Below are 7,620 nucleotides of genomic sequence, written 5' to 3' on the forward strand. Positions count from 1 at the left end.
ATATATATATATGCATATTCTGGAGTGGCTGCGTGGTTAGTAGCTTGCTTACCAGCCACATGGTTCCGGGTTCAGTCCCACTGCGTGGCACCTTGGCCACCCCATTCACTTTCTCAGATGTCATCATTTGAAAGCACGATCGACTAAATTAACGTTTGAAATGAGTTCATTTGGACATGTTTAGAATATGTAAATAAACCGAACGCATAAGGTTTTGTCTTGATATCTCCTGTAAGTTTTCATGCAATTAATCTTAATGAAAAGTATAGAAATCAAAATAAAAAGGAAAATAAGGTCGGATGGAATTTATTTAATAGAACGAAGCATTTACCGTAGAACGACAATTAGCCATTTAATGACTTTTATGGTGACAATAGTAGTAAGATAAGGGAGTAGCAAATAAATTCTGTATTATGAATTCATCCACACCGTTCTTCATACAGTTCCATCGAAATCACGCTCTCATCGACATATATACAATTTGTGTGTGAGAGTATATGGACATTAATTCATGTAAATGTGTGTATTTATGTAGGCGCGCACACACACGTTTTGCTTCGAATTTTTTAAACGCATTTCTTCGCTTATCTGTTGAATTGAAATATTATGAAATACAAGATTGTATTATGTTATTCCTCTGAGAAAATACCTTGTGGTATATAGTTATGTTCTGAATTCAAATTTCATTGAAGTCGATTCTTTCTTTCATTATTTTATTTATTTGCAGTTCATAAGTACCAGTCATATTCAAGTTGATTCAATGGACCATACCCTACACCAAATTCTTCGTCTTGTAAAAATAAAATACATTTTCAATGATATATTCTCTCTGTTTGTTTCTGGGTTTGAGGATGTTTTTACATGGAATATAAGATTGTTTTAGGCCATCTTGCGTTTTGACTGGCATCGTAGCATAAAGCTATGTGAATAAGTTATTTCTGTGTGTGCCTATATATTTATGAGCACTGAACATACTAGATGATCGTATTAATGTGGAAAAGTTTCTCATCGTTTCAGTTATTTTGTTTTTCCTGTGGACGGAATGTTTGCTAAGTATGTAAGTGCTTCAAATAAAAGTTACCTGCAGTAGTTCTTGGATTGAAGGGTACTCTCGTGTGATTGGTTGTTTGTAAATGATTTCCTTTATTTATCACTGCAAAAGCTTCTATAACAATAGTTGTCACAGTACTATCTAATGCTGCAAATTCATGTCACTTTAATCTGTAAATCTTTGTTATTTCAAATGTTTTACTCTCTCTTTGATTGATACGTTCCTATCCACAAGAAATAAGTTTTCAGGAAATGGTATGCATTTTATTTTTGTATTCTTTCCGGATTATATACGATCGATTGGCTAAGATATCGGTCGATATACGCGGTTATGTTTCCTATATGCTTACACCATTGGTTCTCGGGTATTTTTAAGGTTATTTTGAGCGTTTTTTTCTATAGTGTCTATTGTATTATATCGGAGAATTTATCAGTGAAAATTCATAATATATAGAGGCGCAGGCATGGTTGTGCGGTTAGGAAAACCGCTTGGCAACCATGTGGTTTCGGGTTCAGTCCCACTGGGCGATGCTTTGGGCAAAGTGTCTTCTACTATATCCCCGGGCCAAGCAATGCCTATGAGTGAATTTAGTCAACGGAAACTGCGGGGAAATCCACTATATATATAGGAAAAATAGAAGTTGAAAATGGACTGAGAATAGTTAAAATATTTTTATTAATATATATAAGACTTTAACCGGTTTCACAGTGTACACTGATTTTCAAAAGGTTCAAATAGAAAGACGTAGCTTATGTCGCAGCTATCTTGCTTTTGCTTGAAGCTTACCTTATTTTTATAGGGAGTTCATAGCTCAAGTTAGTATTATGCTTTGAATAAGATTTGCTTGGTAGAGGATAGTCACATGACTGATCTTATAAATTTTTGTAAGTTTCCCGCTACATTCGTGCGTTAGTATTATTCATAGGACCTCAACATGCTTCATTTTATGAAATTGACGCTAAAAAATAGTACAGACACTATGATAGAATTTGTTTCTTCTATTTCGTTCCTTATATTTAGTTACCATCTGAACAATAACTTCAGTTACCATATGTACATATTTTAATTCACTATTTCGATGTATCATGTAGGATTTGATCTACTCCGTCATTCCCACTTAATTGCATGTTTCCTTAATGTTTCGTCTATTCCTTTGCAATTTCATGCTTCGTTTTGTCTATTTTGCTCTGTTTTATATTTTTCTAGCATATTTTTTTTAAATTCTTACCCGAATCTTTATATCCTCACTGAACATTTGAACTGTTTGGAATAGTAATACTATATGAGTGTCTTATTTAGCAAAACAACTTCAAAATTAGCAACAGTAGACAACTTGGCATTCCTTCTTAGATTATATGACCAACTATATTCTACAATTTTTGACGAAAATTCTGTCCAGAGTGCAATCACAATGCGAAAAAACGAAGTAGACCTTGATTCAGACAGTCATATCATGGAATTCTCCAGATTCGTTTGTTGTTTTGCATGACAGAGTTAACGCCAAGGAGTATTTAGGTTGATCGTGTCCAAATATTGTTTCGTGATGGTAACTCCATCTCTCAGAACGATGATGCGCTAATTCTTATTGTCAGTGTGATTCACAATTGGCACGAAGAGCACGAAAGGGAAAGAAAGCATTTGGACTGGCCCTTACAATTACCAGATTTCAATATAATCGAACATTTATGGTGCATTTTGGAGCAGCAAGAATGAAACTACGTATCCCTTTCAGTTTATATCGAACGACTGAACTCAGGAACAATTTCTAAAAATCGCTGGCCAGGTAGTTCTTATACGGAGTATTACCGGTTTCAGTTAAACTCGGCAGGCTTGGGAATGCTGTCCGCTTGACTTGTCCGAGATTCGCACATAAAGAGTTAACTTCTTCATGCATTCCTTCAGTGTCTGAGTATTTCTGATTTGTGAATTTCTGTTGTATTTCCAAAATTTGTTTCTTTTAACTTATTTCTAATAGGTGGAATCAGCACTAACAAATGAAGTAGGTCATACTTGTTGAAAGGCCCGAAATTCGGCACAGTTTTTATCGTCTTCGTGATGCAACCAAATTCAAGATGTGAATTTCTACTAGCAAACATAGGTTAGGACATTTTACAGGCTTGAGCTTATAGTGAAAGGTGTATATTATGCCTCTTAGAAGATGTGGCTGGATTGAATTTTACAAAAGTTAGGTGAGAACTGCAGCACTTATTTCAATGACTAGGACGAATTTTGAGCTTCATCTGAAAACAATAGTGACTAGTGAACAATTACCCCGAATAACATACTGGTGTTTTTTGCTTTTTTTTCTCTGTGCTTTGTTTTGTAGATTTCTACATGTATATATTATGTGTATTTAACTCTGAGCCCATATGTGTATATGAGTATATGAAAATATGGGTGCGCGCGCGTATGTGCCCGTGAGTGCCGGTATGTATGTGAATATATATATATATATATATGCATGCATGTATGTATGTATGTATATGTATGTATGTATGTATATATATGTATATATATATATATGTGTGTGTGTGTGTGTGTGTGTGTGTGTGTGTGTGTGTGTTTGTGTGTGTGTGTATAAACTTACATATATATATAAATTGTACACACCTGTAAAAAAAAACTCGTGTATTATTTGCTTATTTCGTATAAAGAATTCAATGATTAAATAAATTCTACAAATTTTATTGTTTAGCGATGTGTTGATATCAACAAACGCTCACAGAACATGTCATGACGCATGTCTTGAAAATATCCATTGCCTTGCTTTTGTGATTGATGACTATCGTTATTTTGGCGTTTCTTCATCTACTTTTTAAAATCGTTAAATTCTCAACGTTGTCAGTATTAAATAATTTTGCGAAATTTTGGGAAAAAATGCCTTTATCACACATGTAATAGTTTTTTCGTGATTATAATGCAAAATTAGGGAAAATATGAATAATGTTTGAGATAGAAAAAACAATCACGTATTTTTCAGTTCTTTTGTGAAATGTCTAACCATGTATGCTGGAATGTGACAAAATAGCATGAAGATAAAATGAAGCATGTTTTTAAATAATTTTTAAGTAATCTAATGCAATGTAGAAATGGTCAGCACTGGAAGAAACTGGTAGGGTAAGTTTGGTTTCATTTCATATATATATTTTGTAATGTGATTGCTGACCTAAATACTGTAAAAATGTGCATATTTCACAATGTTTTCATTACATACATACATACACAGACATACACGCAGACACAGACACACACAGACACACACACACACACACACACACACACACATGTATGTATGTCATTATTCAGATTTATTCCAAGATTTCTTGTCAATAGAGAAAGAGCCGGTTTCTAACCCAGATCTAAAGCTCCTTCATAGGAATTTCATCATCAACAACAGGGTATTTTTGTATGTATGGATAGTTGTATGTAAATGTGCAGATTTGTATATTTTATATATGTATGTATTCTCATGCATATAGTTGCATATCTAGACATGTTCATATATCCTTAAAGGATAAACTTCTGGAAAGTTTTACAGACTTTTACAGTTCCAGTGATGGCTTCGATCTGTAGTCTTCGAAGTAACTTTCTCCTTTCTGGTTTTGAGAAGCCTAATTTCTCTAGATTGGTATTTAGGTAGTATGTTACATATCCCAGTGCCCAAATAATTGCAGGTGTAAACTTGAACTTGTAGTCTGGATAGAGCAAAGGCAGATTTCTCAATAGTTCAGCGTAAGTATTCTCATTGACCTTCAGCTTTATAACATCCGCTGGGCAGCTGATTTCCACAACTGTACAGTTTCTCTTTATCCCAAATCATTATATCAGGTCTATTGTGTTTGTATTTTATTGGGGTTTTCAGTGGGACATTTCATCAGTACTCCTTTTTATTATGAGTGACTATGGCTTCCACCATACTGTGGGTTCATATTTCTTTGTCCTCCGGATTATCCTTTCGATGGATCTCGTAATAAAATGTCATGTCTCATCGTGATGTGTGCACGTATGTGTGCACGTATGTGTGTATGTATGTATGTATGTATGTATGTATGTATGTGTGTATGTATGTCTTCTATTTTTTAATCATTATAAATCTCCCACTGAGGAGGGAGCCAGTTTCCAATAAAGAGACAAGACTTCATCTTTACGATGTAGTTAACATAGGCAAATTCAAATTTGGAACTTGAGGAAAAATTTTGAATATTTTTACTGTTCCATCCACAGATTGCACTTGTAATGTACGAATCAGCCGGTCTATTTCTCTGTCTGAAAATACCAGTTTATCCAGATTCTCCTTTAAGCGTTTACTAACAAAACCTAGTGCTCCAATTATTATTGGTATGAATATGAATTCATTGTCTGAATATAGAAGCTGGAGGTTTCGAAGCCGTTGTCCATAGATATCCTCTTTTTCTTTGATTTTCAGAGAGATATTTATATCTGCTGAGCAGCTGACTTCTGTGACGATACATACCTTTGCCCCTCTATCCCAAATGACAATATATGGCCTGTTATGTTTAAATTTGATAGAAGTTTTCATGGGAATATTCCACCAGTATTACTTGAGTTGGTGTTTATGGATGTATTCCATAATAAGGGGATTTTCGAAGGTTACTTCTGGATAGTCTTTCTTGCGGATGGCGTTGTAAATTGTTTTAGCGACAACATCGTGCTGCATAGGGAGGTAGTACCGTGACGACATTTTAGGACAGCTGCTAATCACATGCGTGATGTCTGCCACAGAAACATGACATAGCCTACACATGCGGTTCCACCTTGTGATTACAAGAGTGCCGCTGTCTCTTTTGTTCCCCAGGAACTTTGTGGCAATCTCTTGCTCCTGGATTGCAAACGCATAGCCTTCAAAGTGTGATATGATGTAGTTATCTTGTGTCCACGAGAGGCAGCGCTTCGCGTCAATTCTACTGTTTTTTTCAAGCTTCCGGGCAACATAACCATGCATAGTCTTTTTTTTTTTTTTGTATTCTGAGTGCTTTGCATACAAGTCTTCTCTGAGGTAAGAGAGCCCAGCTGTTTTGATCAGCTGAAAATGTTATTAATTCAAGGCGGCGAGCTGGTAGAAACGTTAGCACGCCGGGCGAAATGTTTAGTGGTATTTCGTCTGTCTTTACGTTCTGAGTTCAAATTCCGCCGAGGTCGACTTAGCCTTTCATCCTTTCGGGGTCGATTAAATAAGTACCAGTTACACACTGGGGTCGATGTAATCGACTTAATCCCTTGTTTGTCCCTTCTATGTTTAGCCCCTTGTGGGCAATAAAGAAATATGAAAATGTTATTAATTCCAGTTGTATTTTGGCATTGCTAACACTTTTAGCATAAATCTTGAAGTCGTCTACGAAGAAATTATGAGTTACATTGATATTTCTAGCAGTTGACTGATATTAGCATGTAACCATTTGTTTTCTGCAGTAAGAACGAAAATGGATTCAGTGCCAAAATGAAAAGAAGTACAGAAAGGCTATCTTCCTGAAATATTCCCTATATTATCTGAAACAATTATTCTGTTCTCAGTTGGAAGGGTGAGAACTGTTGTCCACTCCTTTGGGAGTCTCTCTATGGCAGCAATTAGGGTGGTGGGTACTTTTGTCAGATGTAGGCACTTGAACAGCTATGAATAAAGGATAGAGTCGAATACCTTCTTATAGTCAAGTCATACTGTCACAAGGTGTCTGTGCTGTTTTCTTACTTCAGACAATACAGCTTTCACTGTTAGTGTTGGCACAGCATTCTGTTAGTGTTGGCACAGCATTCTTTCTCAATCGTATTTAACTATGGTGCATTCAGGTTGAAATCCCTCCTTTCGTTCCAAATTTTTTATCAGAATGATTGTAGATCTTGGGAAGGAGTTTTTTATTAATGGCAATGTTTTCCTTCCTCGTCTCTCTGTATAATGCTTATGGGTTGGAAGCAAACTTGCGATTGATACTCGCTCGTTCAAAAATTCGCATGCGATAGCGGAGTTACTCGCTCATCGTCTTGAGTTCATGCTTGAAAGTGATTGACTTTCCTTCAAGAGCTCGGTGTGAAGAGCTACCATAGAGTTTCGTTAATTTTTGTCTAAGGTACAGTTGGTGAGGTGTAAAGTCATTTTTCACCTTACGTTTTATCGTTGTAGTTAACCATCCGATATGGCGGCGTACGTTGTTGATGTTTTCTTCAAGTTTTGTTTTCCTGCTAGGTTGTTTCCGTTTAGTAATTTCGTTACTTTGTTTACTGTAGATTTCTCTTAGGTGTTCTTTAAGAGTAATAGTAACTGTGTATATAAGAGTATTTATATTCCAGTAATTAACTTCACATGATTTCATGTGCTCTCCAGCGACATCGTTTATAACTTTAAACATTTGATCGGTCGGATTTTTTCTCACTCTTGTTGGGAATTGTCTGTTGCTCAACGAAAGCTTCGAGAAAGTGGCAAATTTTTTTGCGAATTTTAATTTTAAAATGTTTTTTTGTTGGATGTATTCCGCAGTCTTCGCTACTGAGTCAGCTAAGTTTGGAGACACACTCGAATTTAGCGATGGCGGGAGCGATGGTTTGTTTACGTTATT

At 35.6% G+C, this 7,620-nt stretch overlaps 1 protein-coding gene across 1 annotated transcript in view; it reads left to right on the top strand.

The window, feature by feature from the left end:
- The first annotated feature begins 3,782 nt into the window (after nucleotides 1-3,782).
- LOC106876663 (galanin-like G-protein coupled receptor npr-9) overlaps nucleotides 3,783-7,620 on the top strand; it is a 12,832-nt gene continuing 8,994 nt past the window's right edge. Inside the window, exon 1 of the mRNA XM_014925297.2 lies at nucleotides 3,783-4,168. The gene's annotated coding sequence lies outside the window, so the exon portion shown is untranslated. The remainder of the gene's footprint in view (nucleotides 4,169-7,620) is intronic.

This window comes from Octopus bimaculoides, chromosome 3 (genome assembly GCF_001194135.2).
Source record: "Octopus bimaculoides isolate UCB-OBI-ISO-001 chromosome 3, ASM119413v2, whole genome shotgun sequence".
In the NCBI taxonomy this organism is placed as follows: Eukaryota; Metazoa; Mollusca; class Cephalopoda; order Octopoda; family Octopodidae; genus Octopus; species Octopus bimaculoides.